This window comes from Macaca thibetana, chromosome 6 (assembly GCF_024542745.1).
Source record: "Macaca thibetana thibetana isolate TM-01 chromosome 6, ASM2454274v1, whole genome shotgun sequence".
NCBI classification, from domain to species: Eukaryota; Metazoa; Chordata; class Mammalia; order Primates; family Cercopithecidae; genus Macaca; species Macaca thibetana.
This window is the reverse complement of record NC_065583.1, coordinates 111156708-111181806: the sequence shown is the minus strand read 5'-3', so window position 1 is coordinate 111181806 and position 25099 is coordinate 111156708. Positions and strand designations below refer to the sequence as shown.

At 37.3% G+C, this 25099-nt stretch overlaps 1 long non-coding RNA gene across 1 annotated transcript in view; it reads right to left on the bottom strand.

Moving 5' to 3' along the window:
* LOC126956567 (uncharacterized) overlaps nucleotides 1-25099 on the bottom strand; it is a 165007-nt gene that overhangs the window by 46290 nt on the left and 93618 nt on the right. Inside the window, exons 3-4 of the long non-coding RNA XR_007726412.1 lie at nucleotides 14870-15329; nucleotides 13264-13296 (exon numbers count right to left, since the gene is read on the bottom strand). This is a non-coding gene — a long non-coding RNA (uncharacterized LOC126956567). The remainder of the gene's footprint in view (nucleotides 1-13263; nucleotides 13297-14869; nucleotides 15330-25099) is intronic.

Below are 25099 nucleotides of genomic sequence, written 5' to 3'. Positions count from 1 at the left end.
TTAAATAAAGGAAGCATTGATATGGTGCATCCAAGGCAATGCTTTTGAGAGAATCTAAAGAGCAGTTTGTGATCCCAAGATCAGGGCATCTCTTTTTAAGAGCTGATATTACCATATGAATAATAAAAAGAAAGTACTCACTTAGCATAAAAGAAGATGAGATCACCACAGATCCCCACTTCAGAAAATGAATATCAGACTCATTCCGAAAATGGTATAGGAAAATTGAACTGTAAAGAAACCAACAACTTTCAGGTGATGTAATCTAGTGCACCTTCAGAATGTGACAAATCTAGATTAGAGTTTGTACTAGACTTTTTGTTTTAAGATTTTAATTTCTACCTACATAAAAATATATTGGTGGGGGATTGCTATAATTAACATGCTATCCTCAATCTGTAATATAACCAGAGGATGCTGATACCACATTAGTAGAGGGCATTTTTGAGTATTTTAAACCTCAAACTTTGGTTTTAAACAGTACTTGATTCTGATCACATTTAACTGAGGGCTTTTGCTTCTGGCCAAGATAGAGTAACAGGGATAGAATGTATCATCCTTCCTGAAACAACCACAAACTAGACAAAATATGTAAAACAATGGTTCTCAAGATGTAGGATGTGAGGCAACAAAGGACAGAAATCCCTGAGAAATATAAAACAAGTGAAGTGAGCCCTACCGTCACCAGCTTACTTCCTGGAAGGAGACTTTCGGCTGCAGCACATGAAGAGAGAATCCAGGTAGAGCTTGGTAGTCTCCCTGAGTTGAGGTGACAAGGCTAAAATTATGGGGAGGCTGCTTTCCAGGGCAGAGTGCCAGAAAAGAGAGCTGTGTATGGGGAAGACTCTGAAGGTCTTCAGAAGGACCCCTTTGCATATTCAACTGAGTACTGACCAATACAGGTGTAAGAGGAAACTACCAGAGGCCAGGGAAAGAACCATCCAAAAGAATTAGAGAACAGAAAACTCACAGCTTACACAGGACAGGGAAAAGTGCCTGTTTCCATTAGACAGAATGGAAAATCCCATAACACACAGGATATAGGATAGACTACCATATTAGTTTTCTATTGCTGTGTAACGATGTACCATGAATTTAGCAGCTTAAAAACAATACCCATTTATTATTTCACAGTTCTGCAGATCAATAGTTCAAGCAGGTTTGACAAGATTCTCTGTTCAAGGTCTCATAAGGCCAAAATCAAGCTGTCAGTAAAGTTGGGCTCTTATCTGGAGGCTCTGGAGAAGACTCTGTTTCCGCATTCATTCTTGTTATTGACAGAACTCAATTTCTTGTGGCTGTAAGAATGAAGTCCCTATTTTCTTCTGGCCATTGGTCATGGATTGCTCTCGCTCCTAGAGGCCACTCTCAGCTCTCAGATTCTTTCCCGGTGACCCCTTTCATATTCAAGGTAATGACACATCAAGTCTCCCTGGTGTTTAGAGTATTTGACCTACTCTTCTGCAATCATCCAGAGAACAGAATCTGCTTTTTAAAATACAGGCTAGGCCCACAAGATAATCTACTTATCTTAAAGTCAACTGATTAATAATATTAGTTACATGTGCAAAATCTCTTTTTCCAGCCATGTGGAAAAAAAGTCATTAAAAAAAAATCATGTTAATACCCAGGGGAAAAATACAGGGATTAACTTAGAACTCTACCAACTAAAAGTACTCAGAAGAGTCTTGCCTCAGTAGTTGGATTAAAATTGCCCTCCATGAAATATGGTCCTGAACTATATTAACAAAGTTTAAAAGCAAGACCCAAAAAAATCAAACTATTTCCAAATAACTTAACCACCATAACTTAACCATACCAGGACAAAACTCTAGAACACCTACAGGAATGCAAAAATAACTAGCAGCCAAAAAAGTCAAATTCACAATGTCAGGTATTTAATAAAAAATTCCTCCCAGGCATGCAAAGCAGCAGGAATAGGTGACCCACAATGAGGAGATAAATAAAACAATAAAACTCAACTCAGAACTGACAGCAGTGATAGAATTAGTAGACAAAGATCTTACCATAAATATTACATTTATAATATTTCATATGGTGAAAAAGATAGAGGAAACACTAATCTTGTTAAGTGGAAACACGGAAGATTTTTTAAAAGATATACAATGATCTTTTAGAGATGAAAATACATTATGTGGGATTGATGTCAGATTAGACATTGCAGAAGAAAAGGTAAGTGAACTAAAAGACACACCAACAGAAACTATCTAAAATAAAACACACAGAGAGTAGGGAATTAAATAAACAAACAGAACACGCACAAGTTGTGGGCAAATTCAAACGTCTACTATATGTATAATTGAAATCCAATCCTCAAAGGGAGATAGAAGTAATATAAGAATTAATCACTGAAAAATTTCCAAATTTGTTGAAAACTATAGACCCATAGGCCCAGGAAGCTCAACCAACCCCAAGGACAAGAAGCATAAAGAAAATTATACCATGGAACGTTATTATGAAATGCTCAAAATCTGTGTTTTAAAAAATCTTAAAATCAGCCAAGAAAAAAATTATGATATACACAGGAACAAATATTAGGATGAAAGCATATTTTTCATCAGAAATAATGCAAATGAGAAGATAATGGAGCAACATATCTGAAGTACTGAAAAAATAATTGTCAACGTAGAATTTTACACAACAGTAAAAAATATTTCTGAGAAATGAAGATGAAATACTCTTTTAGATATACAACAACTGATCCATTGCTATCAGATCTGCACTACAAGAAATGTTAAGAAAATCTTTCAATCAAAAGGAAAATGATACCAGATAGAAATATGTATCTACACAAAATAATGAAAAACATTTGAAATAACTAAATGGGTAAATAGGATTTATTTCTTTTTTTATATTTATTTTTATTTTTTAAATTTATTTCTAGAGGCAGGGTCTCACTCTGTCATCCAGGCTAGAGTGCAGCGGTGATCATAGCCTCAAACTCCTGGGCTCAAGCAATCTTACATCCTCAGTTTCTCAAGTAGCTGTGACTACAGGTATGTACCACCACATCTGGCTAATTTTTAATTTTTTTGTAGAAATGGGATCTCGCTATGTTGCTCAGGCTGGTCTCAAACTCCTGGCCTCAAGCAATCCCTTTGCCTCTGTCTCCCAATACAGTGGGATTATAGACATGAGTAACAGAGACTGGCTTATGATTTATTTCTTATTATTGAGATGGCTTTTAAAAATAATTGGCTATTTAGAACAGAGATAAACAAACTTTTTTTCTAGGAAGAGCCAGATTGTAAATATTTCATGCATTGTGGTTCACACAGTTTTTGTGACAACTACTCAACTCTACTGTTATATCATAAAAGCATTCATTAAAATATGTGAATAAATTGATATAGCTGTGTTACAGTAAAATCTTATTTACCAAAACAGTTGGCAGGCAGGTTTGGTCACTGGGCCTTAATTTGCCAATCTCAGAGTTAAAGAAAAAACAATAATAAATATAGCATGAGAATTATAATATAGGTAGAAGAAAAGGTATGACAAATAAAGCATAAAGTCCAGAAGGTGAAAACTGGTACCTACTGTTCTCATACCATATGTAAAGCAAAACAATGTTACTTGAAGGTAAACTGTGCTAAGTTAACTATTTAAGTATATTATAAATCCTAAAGCAACTGCTAACAAATAATTATAGTTAATACACAATTAAGGAAATTAAAAATGAAAATGTAGAATCATAAGTAAAATTCAAAAAAAAAGCAACAAAAAGCAAGAGGGAACAAAGAACAAGTGAAACAAACAGGAAACAAATATCAAGAAAATACAACGCACTGATTAAAACGTCAATGACGATAAGAGAAGAGGGGATAATACACAAGGTCAGATGGGTAATGTTAGTGGAGAGATGAAAACTGTAAAAAAAGAATCAAGTAGAAATGCTGGAAATAGAAACACAATCATAGATGAAGAATGCCTCCCATATGCTCATCAGTAGACTTGACACAACTGAGACAAAGAAAAAAGAAAACCACGGTAAGTCCATATAAATAACTCAAACAAAAACACAAAGAAAAAATAGAGAAAACAGGAGCTATAGAATATTATCAAATAATCTAATTAAAATTAATGATAGACTCTAAATCACATATCCAAAAAGTTTGGAAAATACCAAGTAGAACACCAAACTGCTGAAAAACCATGACAAAGAAAAAAAATCTTGAAAGCAGCTAAAGGAAAAAAAGCAACACATAAAGTATAGACAAACAAAGACAAGAATTAGAGCAGACTTTTCATCAGAAACCATGGAAGCCAAAAGATAACACACTGATGTCTTTAAAGGGCTGGAAAACAAAACAAACAAAAACAAATTTAAAAACCCACTGTCAATTCAGAATTCTAAACTCAGAGAAAGAAGAAAAGAGAAAATAGGAAATAAAGGTATTTTCATACAAACAAAAGCTGAGCCAAATTATTGCCATTTGATCTTCACTAAAACAAATGTTAAAGGAAATTTTTTAGTAGAAAATGTATAACACCAGACAGAAATTTGGATCTACACAAAGAAATGATGCACACTGGATGTGGAATAAATGAAGAAAATATAAATTTTATTTGCATTACTTATAATTAGAACAGAGATTAATAAACATTTATTCTAGGAAGACCCAGATTGTAAATATTTTATGTATTGTGGTCACACAGTCTTTCTGACAACTACCCAACTGTAGTACTCTAAAATGTAACTACAAAAAGGAAAAATAATAGTAACATTTTGTGCATTTAAAGCACACACAAAAGTAAAATATATGACAACAAAAAGGCACATATACAAGTAAAATATGTGACAACAATGATACAAAAAATAAGATGAGGAATTGGAAATACTGTTATAAGATCCTTATACCACAGGTAAAATGGTATAATACTACTTTAACTCTGATTAATTAAATACGTATATTGTAAATCCACGGCAACAACTAAAACAGATTTTTTTTTTTAAGACGGAATCTCACTCTGTCGCCCAGGCTGGAGTGCAGTGGTGCGATCTGGGCTCACTGCAAGCTCTGCCTCCCACGTTCACGCCATTCTCCTGCCTCAGCCTCCGGAGTAACTGGGACTACAGGCGCCCGCCAACAAGTCTGGCCAATTTCTTGTATTTTTTAGTAGAGACGGGGTTTCACGGTGCTAGCCAGGACGGTCTCAATCTCCTGACCTCATGATCCGCCCACCTCGGCCTCCCAAAGTGCTGGGATTACAGGAGTGAGCCACCGCACCTGGCCAAAAAGGATTCTTAAAAGTGATATAAATAACAAACCAATAGTAGAGATGAAAGGGAGTCTTAAAATGCAATCAATCAAAAATAAGAGAAAAATAATAAATGATACAAACAAGAAACATTTCACAAAATGGTAGATTTAAAATTAGCCATATTGGCAATGACATTAAATGTGAACTATCTAAACACACCAATAAAAAGGCAGAGATTATTCAACTAGATAAAAGTCAAAGCAAGACCCAACTACATGATGTCTATGATAAACCAACTTTAAATATAAATTAACTGATAGGTTAAAAGAATGGAAATAAAAATGGCATACAAACACTAATAATAAGAAAGCTGGGAAAGCCATATTGATACCGAGAAAAGTAGACTTAAGGATAAGGACTATTATAGCAGATAAAGTGGAAGAATACAAAAGGATAAAATGGTCAATTTTCTACACAGACATAACAATCCTAAAGACATATTTACCTAAAAATATGATTTAAAAATACCTAGACCAGATGTAGTGGCTCGCACCTGTAATCTCAGCACTTTGGGAGGCCAAGGTGGGAAGATTGCTTAAGACCAGGTGTTTGAGACCAACCTGGGCAACATAGCCAGACCCTGTCTCTACAAAAAAATTCTTCAACATTAGCCAGGCATGGTGTCACGCACCTGTATTTTTAGCTACTTGGGAGGCTGAGGCAGGAGGACTGCCAGAGCCCAGGAATTTGAGGTTGCCGTGAGATATGATTGTGCCACTACACTCCAGCCTGAGTGACAAAGTGAGAACCTGTCTCTTAAAAAAATAAAAATGTGCAAATAAGATAAAAATAACTAAAGGAGAAACAGACAAGTCCACAATTATATTTGAAGTCACCAACACTCTTCTTTCAGAAATTGGTAGAAAAAGTAGACAAAAAGTAAGTAAGGATATAGAAGAGTTGAGCAATACAGTTAACCAATTTGACCTAACTGACATTTATAGATCAATCCAAGAACAGCAGGATACACACTTTTCTCAAGTACACATGGAATATTCATCAAGACAGACTATCTTCTGTGCCAAAAATCAAACCTTGACAAATCTGAAGGAAACAGAAATTATACAATATATGTTCTCTGAACATAGCTCAATTAAACTAGAAATGAAAAACAGAATAACATCCAGAAAATTCTCAAATATTTGGAAATTAAACAATATACTTCTAAATAATCCATGAATCAAAGAAGAAGTTTCTTTGAGCATTACATCCAGGGTCCTGAGAATCAATCCACCCCACCCACTGCAGCCTGTACCTATGTGTACCATAGGGAAGCCTGAGAACAGGCTAATGCCATTCACAGCCTTCAGCAGTGGTGACCATGCATGCCATCCAGGGGCCTGAGGATAGACTTGCCTGGTTCATTGCCACCACCACTGGAACCCCAGCATACCATCTGAGGGCCTGGGGATTGATTCATTCTGCCACTGAAGCTGGCACCCACACACACCATCAGGGAGCATGATGACAAGCATGCCTCATCCACTACCACCACTGCCACTGCCCATGCATGTTATTCAGGGCCCTTAGGATCTATCCATCCCACTTACCACCACAAGTACCTACATGCACCATCAGAAGGCCAGAGAACAGGCCTATTCCACCTGCAACCACTGGTACCAGCACATAGCTTCTGGGGGCCTGAGAATGTACCTATCCCATCTGATGCCACCAACTAGGTGCACATCCCTAGAGCCCAAGAACTAGCTTTCACAGCCTGCCACCACCACTGCCACCAGCACTCCCTCACATGCACCTCACATGGACCTGGGGACTGGCCTGCCCACCCTACCAGTGCCACTGCTGGCACCCACACATGTCACTCAGGGCATGAAGTCTGGCCTACTGCCACTCCTGCCATAGCCAACACCATGAACACCACCCAAGGGCCAAGAACCCACTCATTTGCCTGCCTGGCCCACTGCTGTCACTGGCAGCACCCAAGCAACCTGCCTAGAAGTCCAAGAACTGGCCTACTCAAATCTGCTACCACTGATACCAGCATACACTGGCCAGGAAAACAAAGACCAGCACGCCTGGCCTGCCACCACTACTAGTGCTCAAACATTAGCCAACCTGGCATCCCCATCCCACCAAAATGCCATCACAGCCTCCATTAACATGCACAGCCTAAACCACTAAGGAGCTCAAACACCACTGATGCTGATTACAGTTGAAGAAGTCATATGGAGACTACACTACTGCTACCCAGAATCAAAGCCAAAATACCTATAGATATATCTATAGGAAAAGTCTTTTCCTGAAAAAGCCAATCCATAAAATTCAAAAAAGTGATTATTATATCAGATGCATAGATATCTCGTGTAAGGGCAAAAGAAACATGAAAAAGCAAGGAAACATGACACCTTCAAAGGGACATAGTAATTCTCCAATAATAGATCCCAAAGAAAAGGAAATCTATGAAATGTCTGAAAAAGAATTCAAAATAATGATATTAAAGAAATTCAGTGATACGTAAAAGAACAAGATAAATAATACAAAGAAATCAGAAAAACAATTTAGGATATGAATGAGAAATTTACCAAAGAGCTAGGTATCACAAAAAAGAACCAAACAGAAATTCTGGAACTGAAGAACTCATTGAATGAAATAAAAATATATTCAAAAGTTTCAACAATAGACTAGATAAAGCAGAAGAAAGAATTTCTGAACTCAAAGGTCTTTTGAAATAATACAGTCAGACAAAAATAAAGAATAAAAAAGAATGAAGCCTATGTCTTTTATGGGACACCACAAAGTGACCACATATTCAATTTTTTCGTGTCCCAGACGGGAAAGAGAACAACCAAAGGGATAGAAAACTGATTTTACAAAACAGTAGCTGAAAAGTTACATAGTCTTGCAAGAGATTTCGACATCTAGATACAGGGAAGCTCAGAGATCCTCAAATAGATGCAATTCAAAAAGATCGTCCCAATGGCACATTATAACCAAACTGTCAAAAGTCAAAGACAAAGTGAGAATTCTAAATACAGCAAAATAAAAGTGTCTAGTCACTTATAAAGGAACCCCATCAGAATAACAGTGGTTTTCTCAGCAGAAACTTTACAAGCCAGAAGAGAATGATATATATTCAAAATGCTGAAAGAAAAAAAGAAGCTGCCAGGGAAGAAGACTATACTCAGAATAAATAAAGTATTTCCCAGACAAGAAAAAGCTGAATTCATCACCACTAGACCAGCCCTACAAGAAATGTTTAATAGAGTCCTACACCTTGAAGTAAAAGGACAAATTCCACTATCATGAAAACACACAAAAGTATAAAACCCACTCACTGGTAGAGCAAACACACAAATAAGGAAAAGAAAAGATTCAAATGGTATCACTGTGGAAAATGACCAAAACACAATAATAAACAATAAGATTGGGAAAAAAAAGAAAAAAAATGATATAAAAAAAGCCAGAAATCAATTAATAAAATGATAGGAATAAGCCTTCACATATCAATAACCTTGAATGTAAACAGATTAAACTCATAACAATTCTACATACCCAATACTAGACCACCCAGGTACATTGAGGAAGTATTATTAGATTTATGGGGAGAGATTCACCCCAATACAAAAATAGCTGCAGACTTCGACACCCTACTCTCAGCAGTAGACAGATCATCTAGACAGAAAATTAACAAGGAAACATTGGATTTAAATTGAACCTTAGACCAAAAGACCTGGCAGACATTTACGGAATAGTTTTATCTAACTGCCACAGAATACATATTCTTCTCATCAGCACACAGAGCATTCCCTAGGGCAGACCATATGTTAAGCCACAAAACAAGTCTCAAAAAAATTTTTAAATTTGAAATCATATCAAGTATCTTCTCAGACCACAATGAAATAAAACTAGAAATCAATAACAAGAGAAACTTCAGAAACTGTGCAAAATACACGGAAACTAAACATACTTCTGAACAACCACTGAGTCAATGAAGAAAGTGATGAGGAAATAAAAAAAAATTTCTTCAAACAAATGAAAATAGAAGCACAACATACCAAAATCTATGGAAGACAGCAAAAGCAGTGCTAAAAGAGAACTTTACAGCAATAAACACCTACCCAAAAAGGTAGAAAGATTTCGAATAAATAACCCAATGATGTACCTTAAGGAACTAGAAAAGCTAGAAAAAACCAAACCCAAAATTAGTAGAAGGAAAGAAAGAAGATCAGAGCAGAACTATACAAAATACAGACTTAAAAAAATAAAAAAACACAAAGGATCAACAAAATGAAAAGTTGGTTTTCTGAAAGATAAACAAAATCAATAAACCACTACTAGATTCACAAAGAGAAGACTGAAATAAACAAAATAAAAAATAGAAATACAAAAGATCATCAGAGACTATCTGAACAACTACAAACTACATACACTAACAAACTGGAAACCCTAGAAGAAATAGATAAATTACTGGACACATACAACCTACCAAGATGAAACCAGAAAGAAATAGAAAACCTGAACAGACCAACTTGAAAAATCAAGGAAACATGACATCATCAAAGGAACACAATAATTATTCAGTAAAAGATCTCCAAGAGAGAGGAAAGTAAAAGTGTCCTAACAAAGAAAAGCCCAGCACCAGATGACTTCACTGACAAATTCTGCCAAACTTCCAGAAAGAACTAAAACCAATTCTCTTCAAACTATTCCAAACAATAGAAGAGGAGGGAATTCACCCTAACTCATTCTATGAGACCAGCATTACCCTGATATCAAAAACAAGCAAGGATAAAACAAAAAGAGAAAACTACAGGCAAATAACCCTGATGAACATAGAGGAAAAGAATCCTAAACAAAATACTAGCAAACCAAATCCAATAGCACATCAAAAGTATAATACACCATAATCAAGTGGGATTTACCTCAAGGATGCAAGGATAGGTCAACATATACAAATCCATAAAAACAGATTGCATCAAGAGAATGAAGGACAAAAACTACTTGATCATCTCAATTGGTACAGAAAAATCATTTGATAAGATTCAACATCCCTTTATGATAAAAAATCTCAACAGATAAGGCATAGATGGAGCATACTTTAACATAATAAAGGTCATATATGAAATATCCCAGTCTAGCCAACATGGTAAAACCCTGTCTCTTCTAAAAATACAAAAATTAGCTGGGGGTGGTGGCACATGCCTATAACACTAGCTACTCAGGAAGTTGAGGTGTGAGAATCGCTTGAACCCTGGAGGCGAGGTTGCAGTGAGCCAAGATTGCACCACTGCACTCCGGCCTGGGTGACATAGCAAGACCCTGTCTCAGAAGAGAAGAAAAGAACAGAAAAACCCATAGCTAACGTCATACTGAATGAGGGAAAGCTGAAAGCCTTTCCTCTAAGAACTGGAACAAGACAAGGATGCCCACTTTCACCACTCCTATTCACATAGTATTGGAAGTCCTAGCCAGAGCAATCAGGAAAGAGAAAGACATAAAAAAGCATTCAAATTGGAAAAAAGAAACTCAAACTGTCCCTTTTTGCAGATGTTCCTTTTCTAGATCTTCCATCTAGAAAAACTGAAGATTCCACCAAAAAGCTCTTAGATATGATAAATTCAGTAAAGTTGCAGAATATAAAATCAACATACAAAATCAGTAGCATTTCTATACATCAATAATGAACTAGTTGAAGAAGAAATAAAGAAGGTAATTCCATTTACAATAGCTATCAACAAATAATACCTAGGAATAAGTTTAACAATTAGGTAAAAAACCTCTCAAGAAAAACTACAAAACACTGATGAAATAAATTGAAACAACAAACAATGGAAAGACTTCTCATGATCACGAATGGGAAGAATATTGCTAAAATGTCCATACTCCCTAAAGGAATCTACATATTTAATGCAATCCCTATCAAAAGGCCAGTGTCAGTTTTTTACAGAAATAGAAAAATAATCCTACAATATGTATGGAACCAAGAAAGAGCCCCAAAAGCCAAAGCAATCCTGAGCAAAAAGAACAAAGTTGGAGGCAGCACACTCGCTGACTTTAAAATATGTTACAAGGCTATAGTAACTAAAATAACATAATATTGGTATAAAAAGACACATACACCAGTGGAACAAAACAGAGAATCCAGAATTAAATTTATGCGTTTACAGCAAACCGATTTTCAACAAAGTTACCAAGAATATACCTTGGGGAAAAGATGGTCTCTTTAATAAATAGTACTGGGGAAATTAGGTATCCTTATGCAGGAGAATGAAACTGGACCCTTTTCTCTCACCATATACAAAATTCTGCTCAAAATGGATTAAAGACTTAAACATAAGACCCAAAACTATAAAACTACTGCAGGAAAACATAGGGTAAATGCTTCAAGAAACTGGTCTAAGCAAAGATTTTATGGCTAAGACTTTAAAAGCACAGGTAACCAAAACAGAAATAGACAAATGGGACTATATTAAACTAAAAAGTTTCTGCACAGCAAACGAAACAATCAACAGAGTGAAGAGACAACTTGTTGAATTGGAGAAAATATTTGCAAATTATTCAGTTGACAAGGGACTAATGTCTAGAATATGCAAGGAACTGAAACAACTCAACAGTTGTTGAAAACAATCCGATTTTTAATGATCAAAGGATATGAACAGACATTTCTCAAAAAAAGGCAAAGAAGTGGCCAACAGGTATATAAAAGAATGTTCAGGCCGGGCGCAGTGACTCACGCCTGTAATCCCAGCACTTTGGGAGGCCGAGGTGGGCAGATCACGGGGTCAGGAGATCAACACCATCCTGGCTAACAGGGTGAAACACCATCTCTACTAAAAATACAAAAAATTAGCCGGGTGTCGTGGCTGGCGCCTGTAGTCCCAGCTACTCGGGAGGCTGAGGCAGGAGAACGGCATGAACCCGGGAGGTGGAGCTTGCAGTGAGCCGAGATCGCACCACTGCACTCCAGCCTGGGCGACAGAGCCAGACTCCATCTCAAAAAAAAAAAAAAAAAAAAAAAAAAAAGAATGTTCAATGTCACTAATCATCAGGGAAATGCAAATCAAAACCATGATTAGATTTCATCTTACCCAAGTCAGAATGCTTGTTATTAAAAAGATAAAAAATAACGGTGCTGGCAAGAATGTGGAGAAAAGCAAATTCTTATACACTATTGGTGAGAATGTAAATCAGTTCGGCCACTATAGAAAATAGCATAGCGATTTCTCAAAAAAAAAAAAGCACTACCATATGATTTAACAATTCCACTACTGGATGTTCATCCAAAGGAAAGGAAGTCAGCATTATCAAAGGGATACCTGTACCCCCATGTTTATTGCATTGCAACACTATTCATAATAGCAAAGACATAGAATCCACCTGTGTCTATCAACCAACAAACAGATAAAAAAAAATGTGATACATTTACACAATGGAATACTGTTCTTCCATAAAAAAATGAAATCATGTTATTTACAGCAATGTGGATGGAACCAGAGATCATTATGTTAACTGAAATAAGCCAAGCACAGAAAAACAAATATTGCATATTCTCACTCATATGTGGGAGTTGATCTCATGGAGATAGAGTAAAATGATGGTTACCAGATGCTGGGGAGGGGGATGGAGAGATGGAGAACAGTTGGTTAATAGGTATAAACACATAGTTAGACAGAAGAAATAAGTTTCAGTGTTTAACAGAATAGTAAGGCAACTATAGTTAACAATATATCATATATTTCCAAATAGCTAGAAGATTTGAAATGGTTGCAACACAAAGAAATGACAAATCTCTTAAGTGATAGATATCCTAATTACCCTGATTTGATCATTACACATCATATGTATGTATCAAAATATTACATGTACCCCATAAATATGTATATTTTATGTATCAATAAAAATTATATGAATATGTGCACACACACAATACAAGTCTCAAGGAAAATATTAACATTCTGAACTCGATGAAAAGAAAAATATTACATATCATCATTTTAAAATTAAGCATATACCTACCATATGATCCAGCCATTCCACTCAGATATTTACCTGCAAGAAAAAAAGAAAAAAGAAAATATGTTTATACAATGACCTGTACATGAATGTCCTTAGGCTCTTTATTTGTAATTGCCAAAAATAGAAGCAACCCAAATGTCTATCAACAGGTGAATAAATCAACAAATTTTGGTATAGTCACACAATGGAATACTACCTACAATGAAAAGGGATACACATATTTTAGTATATTCATTAAATGTAATAGAAAGGAATGAACTATTAATATATACAACAATATAGGTGAATTTCAAAACTATTATGCTGAGGGAAATAAACCAGGCAAAAAGGAGTAAATATTATTCCATTTTATAAAATTCTAGAAAATGCAAATTAATCTGTAGTGACAGATCAGTGGTTGCCTGGGAATGAAGGGTGGGGTGAGGAGGGATTACAAAATGACTCAAACTTTTAGGGGTGATGGCTATGTTCACTGTCTTGATTATGGTGATAGTTTCATGGGTATGTGAATATATCAAAATGTATCGAAACTATGTATTTTTAGATATATGCAGTTATTGTATATGTCAACCTACACAAAGTTGTTAAAAATGAATCAGCAACATTCATGTGAACTTGCACAATCTGAGTTGGTTTCGAGTAAATATCTTGCCGATCTCGGGATCTGACCATGAGCAACCTCTCTACCCTCCATCCACTCCACTCCTCTGTAGAACACACGAGAAAAAATATGAGAATTTTATCAGAGCTAGAGTCTTTCACAAAATTTTGATGGAAGGGCTAAAGCTTAAATTGATAATACCAGCTTCGAAAAAAAATCCCAGAGGGAACAGCCTAAAAGAGAAATATAATCCAAAAAATAACTGTCATCCCTAACCTTTACATGTAGCATCTTTCAGCCTATTCAATTATTTCCCTCTCCGGACCATGATTACCATCAATGGCATCAAGTTCTCCATTATGCCATAGGGTCATTTTTTAAAAATTGCCTGGATCCTCTATTAAAATGCTGGGTTGCCTCATGATTAAGTAGTTTTCACTTTTTATTCACAATAAAAAGCTCAGACTGGGCGGTTTTATCACTGCTTATTCTACATCTAGGGAAAAATCATCCCCTATTTGGCAGCAAAAAAAGCCAGTAACTCATTTCAATGCTGCAACAGGCCTTGCCTGCTAGTGGGCACACCCTGGCTTCAAGAAGGCTTTGGATGTGTGAAGACCATACATTGCCATGATTTACTCAAATAAAATAATAAACCAGGCCATGAAAACTTAGAGAGAAACGTATAATTCTGCAGCCTATCTGCATCCGTTCAATTATGTTAGCATTCATGACCGATGTATTCAATTGAACATCATAATGATATTTGCTGTTCCTGGTTTTGAGTTAATTTCCTTACAGAATTAGCATTTTGTTTTTCTAATTTCAGAGCATATTGAAAACTGTTCACTACTTAACTAAATCCAGCATTATGAATGTTTTTCCTAATAAGGCAGCCCCTTATGCCCCTTCCCACATTTGATAATTCAGTTTTAAGAAAATAAATGCTTTTCAACTTAGTGATGGGGCTCAGGCCTCATGAGCATTTGAGCATTGCAATCTCACCTTTCACACAGGATGAATCTCTGATGCTCTTATGATCCTCAGCTCTTGCTGGATGAGGAATAGTTGTGGCTAATAGTCACACGATAATCTTTGGCAAGTGATTATTGCCATTTAGAACCCCAACTCTCAAAGGTGCATTTCTTCTCTTTATTGTTTCTCCTGGAGCTTTATCTCATAGTGTGTTGTGGTTATTATTACTTTTTAAAGCAATGGGAAGTTGCTATTATCTGCAACTTTGATTGAATTTCTTGAGCTTGTTCTTTCTATTGCCACATTAGTAAAGGCACCAGGAAACACTTTGTATTTATCCTCTCTTCAACGTCAGCTTCCCCTGGATCCTGGCTGCTCAGGTAAGTGAAATTTTCCAGTACCAATGTCCCCCCAGTCTTCTCATTTTTTATCTCTCAGCTAATTGATCTGTCATCCTTCACTCTTCTTATTTGCAATGTCTGGAACATTCCTGAAAAGTAAAACAACAAGGCCTAAAATGAACACTTAAGAGAAATTATAAGTCATCCTCTCAATTTTACTGGAAAGGCAGTATGGAAGGATATGATGGCAAACTGTGTTTCCGTTCTTCTTAGAGAAAGAATCAAATCCCTTCAGATGACTATCTTAGCTATAAATTTAGGTATCTTCTTCAGAATGTTCCCTCAGGTTCTCCTGTGGTTTTCCTATTGGTATTGATAAATTCAATCACAGATTACTCGGTCAGTAGTTTATTAGGCATTTGTAGAACTCTGATTTGAAATTTGCTACTTTATATATTTGGCCAGTAACTTAAGGACTATCAGAACAAGAGACACCTCTATGATTTTCTGAAATCTCTATTTCTTTTAGGGATTCAGTAACCACATGGAGGGCAGAGTCATTTGCTGACCTAGGAGCATCTCAGACTGAAATTGTACCGGATGGATGCAGAATCAAGTCTGCGTATCTGTACCCCTGAAACAAGTAAAGAAAGACAGTTGGACATTTCCAAAAAACAGGGTCAAGCAGTCATTTGTTAAGAGAGGGTTGCTCTGGGAGATAGTTGCAGGGGTTGGAATAACACATCCCAAACCTCCCTTTCCCTTCCAAAACACAAGTCAATAGACCTGCCTTACATTAATTTATCTAAACATTTCCTAACCATATTTATATTTTCAGTCTGTATGAACTCCTGGGGTAATGGATCTGAGAACCACTGTTTAAGAGGATTGATTGTGTTACCTTGTAGGAAAGTAGAAATGGAGTGAGATGAATCATTCAGGCAGAATCATTGTGCTGCAGGACAGATGGAAAGGCTCGGCGAGCACTCGTGCCCCTCCCTGTTACAGAGCATCTGGCCGTGCCTAGCCTTGGTGGGCTAAAGAAAAAAATACAACTCTCGCCCTGCCAGCTGTGTTTTCCATCTTAATTGAAAACTTACACTGAAGCTATAGCTAATATGCTCAGTTAGGCAGTGCAAGCCCTTAGCCTTTCTTTTGGCACAAGCAGCTGTTGACATCTTTCTGGAAAAAATATTTACTACTACCTGTGAAGTTGCTTTGTACGACTAGGTGATATTCAGGGTAAATAAAACAGGTATGGCTCTTGACCCTTGGGGAACTTAGTGGGGAGAAGAAGCAAACTCAGACAGACAAATAGAAGTTTACAATAGATGTAAGAGATCAAGTAGCTATGCAGAGATATCAGTAAATTAAAAAGAGATGATTATATATTTACAATATATACCAGAGGTGCCCTTCCTTGCAAGTATCATAGTTAGATGGATGGGGGGTGGAGAGAGAGAGAGAGAGATGCTCTCCACATATATTCAAAAACTGGAAGAAAATTTAAAGAGACTTGCTTCTAAATCTGTTAATACAAATGAAGAGATGAACAGTGTTCAGTAGATTTGTTACAAGAGGAAAGTACATATTGGGCACCATATTTTTAAGAGAATGAGTGTGATATGGAGAAATAGGCAAAATCAGATAAAAATAACTGTAATGGAAATAGAAGAGGTGGAGGGAACTTCTATTAGGGCTGTGTGTATATGGGAGAGGAGGAGATGGAAAGATCTGAGGTAACAGAGATTTCTAGTAAAGTTCTTGGAAACTGGAGTACATACAGTCTGGGCATCAGGACTTTTCAAAATCCTCCAGGCAATTCTAATGTGCAGCCAAGTTTGAGAAGCACTGATCTGTATCATCCTACAAATGGCCACCAGATCAAGTTTTCGATTGCTTTCATTTTATTATTTCCTTTAACAGAAGATTTTTTTTTAACAATTATTGGCTAGGTATCATCTATTCTTTCGTTTTTGTTTTTTTTTTTTTTAACAAATAAATGGTAATAGCCATAGATAATTGCCTTACTGCTTTGAATCTTGGGCTTTGACCTGTATATTGAAAATAATAACTACTTATAGCTTTGCTTTAAAGATAAAAGGAGGCAATGTTTATAAATAAAGCATTTAACCAGTGTTTGCTACAGAAAATATGCAAGAATAGCGGCAATTACTGCTACTAACTCTCAACATTCTGACAGATGATCTTGCCACAGTCTCCACTCCACCCCATGAAGGCATCTAGCTAACTTCCTCCATATCTTTGTTCATGTTGCTCTTTTCCCTGATAATAGGTCTTGTTCCTCTTGATTTAAGCCCTGCCTTTCTGAAGTTCTACCTCCTTGAAATCTTTTTAGGACATATCCCCATATACTTGGTCCTAAACAATCTTACCTCATTTTAGTATCCCTAAAGACAAATTATCCTCAGTTAAGTTGATCTTGAATTGTCTCTTCATTTTACTATGCATGCTAAGCATTGTCTCTGCAATTATGTTACAAATTTCTTGAGAGCCGGTATTTGGTTGTGTCATCCATGGCTGGACGTGGGGAAGCCTGTTTATTGTGTTTAATGAAATAGTCATTCACATATAAGAGACACTCAGCAGATTGTAATTTCCAAATAGGCAGGAACCTTATATGCAGGATTCATCTATATCTCCCCATGACCTGGAATAATACCTGATACATAATAGGTGCTGGTATTAGTTTGCTAGGGCTGCCATAAAAAGTACCAAAGATGGGGGACTTAAACAACAGAAATTTATTTTCTCGTAGTTCAAGAGGCTAGAAGCCTGAGATCAAGGTATCAGTAGGGTTGGTTTCTTCTGGGACCTGTCTCCTTGGCTTATAGATGGCATTCTTTCCTTGTGTTTGTGTCTTAATTTTCTCTTCTTATAAAGACACCAGTAATGTTGGATTAGGTCTCACTGCAATGGTCACATTTTAATTTCATTACCTCTTTAAAGACCCTATCTCCAAATATACATTCTGAAGCATTGGGATTTAGGACTTCAAAACATTGAATGGGAGGGGGGAGTGCACAATTCTGCCCATAAAAGTGCCCAATAAATATTTGTTGAATGAATGAATGCCCAACATGTCCTCATTGCCTAATCCAGCATTACTGCTTAGTGCAGTCTGACATTTATTAAGCATCTATTATGTTACTATCTTAGGAGTTTGTGCTAGGAAGATGAGTAAGCTATGGTTTCTGCCTGAAGGAACTTACATGTTAATGGAAAAAAAACACTGCACACAATTTCAATAAATGGGAAATTAATTTAAAAGTATGCACAGGGAATATGTAGGACAGAAGGAAGCCATCTAGTCAAGCTGGGGGTTCAAGGAATGCTTCCTTGAGGAGGTAATTTCTCAAGTGAGTTTTAAAAGATGAATGAGAATTTCACAGGAAAGAAGGGCAAGAGGCCATTGATTTTAGTATTAGGCGATCACACTGTCTGCAGAGTGGTAGATGGATTTAAGGCAGGGGCAGTATTAGAGGCATGGAAGAAAACAGACACAATTAACAACAGTTCAGGTGAGAGATGAAGGGATTTGGCCAATGGTGGTGGTGCAAAGAAGTCAGTAGGCATGAGAAACATTTACAGGATAAAATCTGCAGGTCTTATTGGTAATTGAATATGGGAGGGGTACAGAAGCAGAGGCATAAGGACAGAGTAGCTCAAAGAAGTACTGAAGAATTTGTGGCCATAGTTTAAAACCACCACAATCTGCAGCACATGGGAATGTGTGAGAAATGCAAATTCATAGAGTCCACCTAGACCCACCAAACCAAAATCTCTAGCGGTAAGGCCCAGCAATCCGTGTTTTAATAAGCTCTCCAGGTGATTCTGACACTGCTCAGAGGTCCTGCTCTCATAATGAGAAACTTTTTCTGTGTGTTCAGGAAAAAAATATTTTCTTACTGTTGCTTCTAATAACTCTCATTGAATTATTCATGTCCCAGTTCTTGCTGAATATCTCCAAACCAATTAGTTGAGTGAAAGGAGACATTATGGGGGTGGTTGGGGTATGCGTGCATGCGTGCGTGTGTGTGTGTGCTGGGAAAAGAAGTGGAGAGAATACCCAAACACAAATGATCTCTATGCATCAAAAGATTTTCCAAAATCTGTTTTTCATCATTTATTAATTAAATTTAATTTGTGGCCAAGCTTTTCTAGTAAGGTTTTTCTAGTAAGGTTGCAATTAAAATAAAATGTAAGCAGATCACAGAAAACGTTATACTTTGGGGGCAGGATTTGGAAAGCACAAATTTATTTACTTATTTATTTGTTTATTTATTGTCACTCACTGTGCTACCCAGGCCTACTAAAAAGAGGATGCATTAAAATAACTAGCTAGTCAATATCCCGATCGATGTTTCAGCATAACCCCATGGTGACCCTAATGCAATGACCTTTGAAGTCCAAACTCTTCTGCCTCACAGGTTATTTCCAATTGACTTAATACAAAAGGTTCAGGTGCAAAACCAAATCATTCAATTCCTGGAAAATCATTAGTAGTTAAGTAATTAAACAATCACTCACTTATTAACTTTTCTAGGTACTTTGGTCACGCTTGACAATACCAAGATTGCCTGGTAATTATATAAATTATTCCTATTCCTGGTTTAGTAGCTACCCAAAAAATATATTTTCATAAAGAATATATAATAGGCAGGGACATAACCTTCAAAGTGGGGTTTGGGGGAATAGAAATAAGGTGACAAATTCTCCTAAAGAAGAATTGCTAATTCAGAAAACATGTTTGGAGCAAGTGGCGTGAAATGGTAGAAACAACAGTGATTTGTTTCCTGTATTGTTTGAAATTTTAATAATAAGCATGAGCATTTCATATTAGAATAACAAAGGTGCTGTCATTTAAAATTAAAATAAAAAGGAAGGAAAAAATCTGGATGAAGGAAAAAGCACAGGGATCAAAGTCAGAATGTCGTGGTTCAATTCCTGATTCTACAACTTATTACTTGTGTGACCTTGTGTCAGAGGTGTTTGAACCAGAGCAACTCCATCTTGAATAGAAGCTGGGTAAAATAAGACTGAGACCCATTGGGCTCCATTCCCAGGAGGACAGGCATTCTAAGTCACAGAATGAGATAGGAGGTAGTTACAAGATACAGGTCATAAAGACCTTGCTAATAAAACAGGTTGCAGAAAAGAAGCCAGCCAAAACCCACCAAAATCAAGATGGTGATGAAAGTGACCTCTGGTCATCTTCAAGCCTCATTATATATTAACTTTAATGCATTAGCATGCTAAAAGACACACCCACCAGTGCCATGACACTTTACAGATGGCATGGCAACATTCAGAAGTTACCCCATATGGTCTAAAAAGGGGAGGAACCCTCAGCTCCAGGAATTGTCTACCCTTTTCCCAGAAAACTCATGAATAATCCACCCCTTGTTTAGCATATAATCAAGAAATAACCATAGAAATGGGCAACCGGCAACCCTTGGGGCTGCTCTGGCTGTGGAGTAGCCATTCTTTATTACTTTACTTTCCTAATAAACTTGCTTTCACTTTACTTTATGCCCCAAATTCTTTCTTGCATGAGACTCAAGAAGCCTCTCTTGAGGGTCTGAATCGAGACCCCTTTCTGGTAATGCTTGGACATGCTACTTAGCTGCTCTGGGCTTCAGCATTCTTATCTTTAAAAGAGAAATGTGTACCTCCAATGGTTGGTATAATATTACAGGAGCTGGGCCAGGTGCCATGGCTCATGCCTGTAATCCCAACTCTTTGGGAGGCCAAGGCGGGCGGATCACGAGGTCAGGAGATCAAGACCATCCTGGCTAACTCAGTGAAACCCCGCCTCTACTGAAAATACAAAATATTAGCCGGGCGTGGTGGCGGGCACCTGTAGTCCCAACTACTCGGGAGGCTGAGGCAGGAGAATGGCGTGAACCTGGGAGGCGAAGCTTGCAGTGAGCTGAGATTGTGCCACTGCACTCCAGCCTAGGCAAGAGAGCAAGACTCCGTCTCAAAACAAAACAAAACAAAACAAAAAACAAATATATATATATATATAAGGAGTTATTAATAATATATGTAAAGCACTCAGCACAAGCCTGTCAAGGTGTGTACTCAACAATAGTAGCTTTTTGCTGCATTAGTAGCTTTTGGCTCAGCTCAGATCAGAATTTAAATCCCAGTTCTCCTACGTACTAACTATATGTACTTGGTCCAATCATTTCACCTCTATAAGTCTTGTTTGTTGGTTGGTTTTTTGAGATATATAAAACGAGACAAGATTATCTATCATTCAAGGCTTCAGAGAACACAGAGCAGATATTTAAGAAATGATGGCTATTCTATGTTAGCTCTTTAGAACGGATTTTAACGTTCACATCAATTTGCCTTTGCCTGTTACTTGGGCTCAGTTCAGTCCTTACTACTGTCCTGTCCACACTGGCACTGGCAGGGAACTCTCTTCTTAAAGAAGAGATGGTTTTCTTCATTTTGTGTTTGTGGGAAGGCCCTCTTACATACGCCTGCCCTCAGATTGTCCCAGAACCAGAGCATGGAGACCCCACAAACCATGGGGAAAAAGATAAAATCATGCCTTTTAATAAGTGAATAAAGATGATCCCAGACATATTCTGTAGATGTTTTCCCATTTTTACCAAACAGTCCCTGTCTTATTAGAATGTATTCTTAGCCATCTGGCTTCCATCGAAGCCTAAAATTCAGTCAGGCACAATAAGACAATATGATAATGAAAGAAAACAAATATTTTACCCCAAAATATAATTCTTGGACATATTTTGAGATGGCTGTTCAGAGAGCCAGCAAACAGAATTAGCCCTGGAAAGCTGTCTTTTTTAGGGGCAGATTTGCATCTGTAGAGAAAATCTGCATTGAGGAAGCCAGGCTTTCTCTGAGAGCCTTCTCTCATCCAGACCTAGGAAAGATGAACTGAGAGTCTGACATCGTTCAAGATCTGAAAGAAACATTCACCATCTATCCTCTCTGAGAGCTTCTACCTGTGACGTTTCATCTACATAACAAGACCACCTTCGCTAGCAAGGATTCCTCTTCTCCTGGTCCCATCCGTGTTTTACCACTCACCAAACCCCTATTCTTTCTGGAACTTCAAGATGGCATAAAAGCATCAACCACCTGCCATTTTTTTACGTTCTATTTTGTATGACTCCCACACACATTAATAGCTTTGTGTGCCCTTTCTTCTATTAATCTGTCTTTTGTCAGTTGATTTTTAGCAAACCTTCCGACGGCAAGGGGGAAGTTTTCCATTTGCCCCTACGAAAAGAACTGGATGAACAAGATGAAATAAAAATACAAAACCATAAAAGAAAAAGTGGTTAGATTTGACTACATTAATTTTGTTTGTTTATTTTAGCATCTCCAAGGCAAAAAGACAATATAAAAATAAAATGTCAAATGGTACATGAAAAAAATTATGACATGTATGGCAGTCTAAGCATTAATGCTCTTAATACCATATACAAAGAGCATTTGCAAATCATTAATATGAAAAGGACCAGTGTCTCATTAGAAAAAAAAAATAGGCAAAGGAGATAAAGAGGACATTCACAAAAAAAGACATACAAAGGATGAATAAACAAAGGAAAAATGGTCAACTTAGTTAGTAAACAAATAAAAATAAAGTTTCATCAGATGGTCAAAGGTTTTATAAACGGAGGATTTTTGGTGTTTGAAAGGACGTGGAAAATGGTATTTTGTATACTGTTGATAGAAATTTTCAGAAGGGCAGCATATATCTGGTAACATGTACCAAAAACTTAATGTGCACATCATTTGATCTCATAATTCCATTTTTAGGAATTCATCCTAAGATAAATATATATAAAAGGGTATTTGCTACAGAATTGCTTATAATAGAAAAAAGTAAAACAAGCTAAAAATCTAACAATATGTCATTGATTAAAAACAATAATTAATCAATGCTTTATCTATACAGCAGAAAACGTACTTTCATTAATTATATATATCATAGAATTATACCTATTGGGAATAGGTAGCTATCCAGGCAGAGAAACTAGCTTATGCAAACGCCCTATAATGGGAAGGGCTCCAGCTCCACATGGGGTTTTGCAATCAGCTTTACCTTTGCGGGAGTCTGCCCTAAGTTAAGCCTGAATGTGAAACTTCACTAATCAGGGCCCCTATCTTTTGTGTTCACTGCTATCTGCCAAGTGCTTTGCACAGCCCCAGCACAATACACCTGTTAAACTGCCCTGCATGCCATTTCTATAGAAGTGTTTCTCTGTGGGTATACGGAAGAATGCTCAGCAAATGTTAACAGTGGTGACCTCTCAGTTGAAGGGCTTGGGGGATGCTTTCTTCTTTCTATTTTTATGTGTTGCTTGAAATGTTAATGATAACCATGAGTTGGCTTCATAATTAGAAATAATTGTGTTATTGTTCTTTTAAAAGTTTATGAAGAAAAAAAAGATCTGGATGTAACAGAAAGTACCTACTAGCCATTGAATTCAGATATTTTTGGTTTATTTCTTGAACATAGCCTCTTACTCTTCTATCAAAGGCTACAAACAAGGCAGCCACACTTGACTGTCAGTGGCTGAAAAGACACCTGACACTGACACAGTCTGGGGACAGTCAACAGTATTTGGCTCACATTCAGAGAGAAGCCGCCCCCAACCCCAGACCTGCAGTGCTGGTTGCCCCTCCATGGAAAGGAATGTTCTTCCCTTCCTTCCACCACCTGGCAGCAACACACCACTTATCCTTTTACTCCCAACTCAGCCTCACCTCCTCTGGAAGCTTCCTCAATCCTGGCGCTTTTCCTCTATGTCCCTGCAATGTTCTCTTCATTGCTCTTGTATCACCATCTCGCTAGAGTTCTAAGTGATCCATTTACTTACCTGTCTCATTCATTCTCATGAGCTCCTTGAAAGCAGGAAGGCTGTTTTACTCTATAGTTAATAGTTTTATGCTATTTGCAGGCCCAGCCTATCACCCAATACATAGCAGAAGCTCAATAAGTACTTGTGAATGAACAAGCAGACAGTAGCAACTTTATCCTGGGCTTTGCCATACAGTTATTACTATGCCCTAAGAAACTTTCCCACACTTCAAGTTCTTTTGCAGCTGGCTTGGCCTGGCCCCCCAGCTGCGTCAGGTACTCTGCAGATACCAATTCACATGACTACATTCCTGGTCTGAGGGATGGAGGTGGTTTACCTTCCAAACATCAGGGAGGTCAAAGGATGCCACCCTTATGTATCCTCTGACTGCCTCAAACTCTGTTCAAATAAAAACAAGATGGGAGACCAGTTTAAAGTCAGATCAAAGCTTCTGAGGCTTGTCATGTGTCCAGACACCAAAGCATTCTGAAGGAAAAGGCAATATTTCTCCAATCCACGTTTTACCAGTGGATAGAAAACACACACTGATCCTGATCCTTGCCACCCTGCAAGCAGAACTTTCTCACGCATGAAAGGGCTCTGGGCAACCCAGCAGTCACATTTTCTTACTCTGAACCCCTCTACCCATGAGCTTCCAGGTGGGTTTACACCAAGCAAGCCCGGGCAGCCCAAGTTCTAGTAAGAACAAAGAGGAAGAACAAAAACTGTGAAGTTACGTGTGTTGACAGACCAGCGATGTTTTTATCTGATTCAGTGAGTTTTTCTCTGAGGTTTAGCAGGAATTGCAAATGCTGAGCTGTTCCACCTGAGCTGAGCTTTTAAAATGCTGCTGCTTTGGAATCAGAACTGTAGGAAAGAATAATGCTTCCATTAACAACAAGAAAAAGTGTTAGAACAGTATCTTTCTAGTACTTCAAAAGCAGGACAGGGTCCAGGGACGAGACTCTTGGGAAGCACACTGGCAACATTAGCTTCCAGGTCGTTCTCACCCTGCCCTCTTCATGCCTAACAGTGACTTCCGTCTA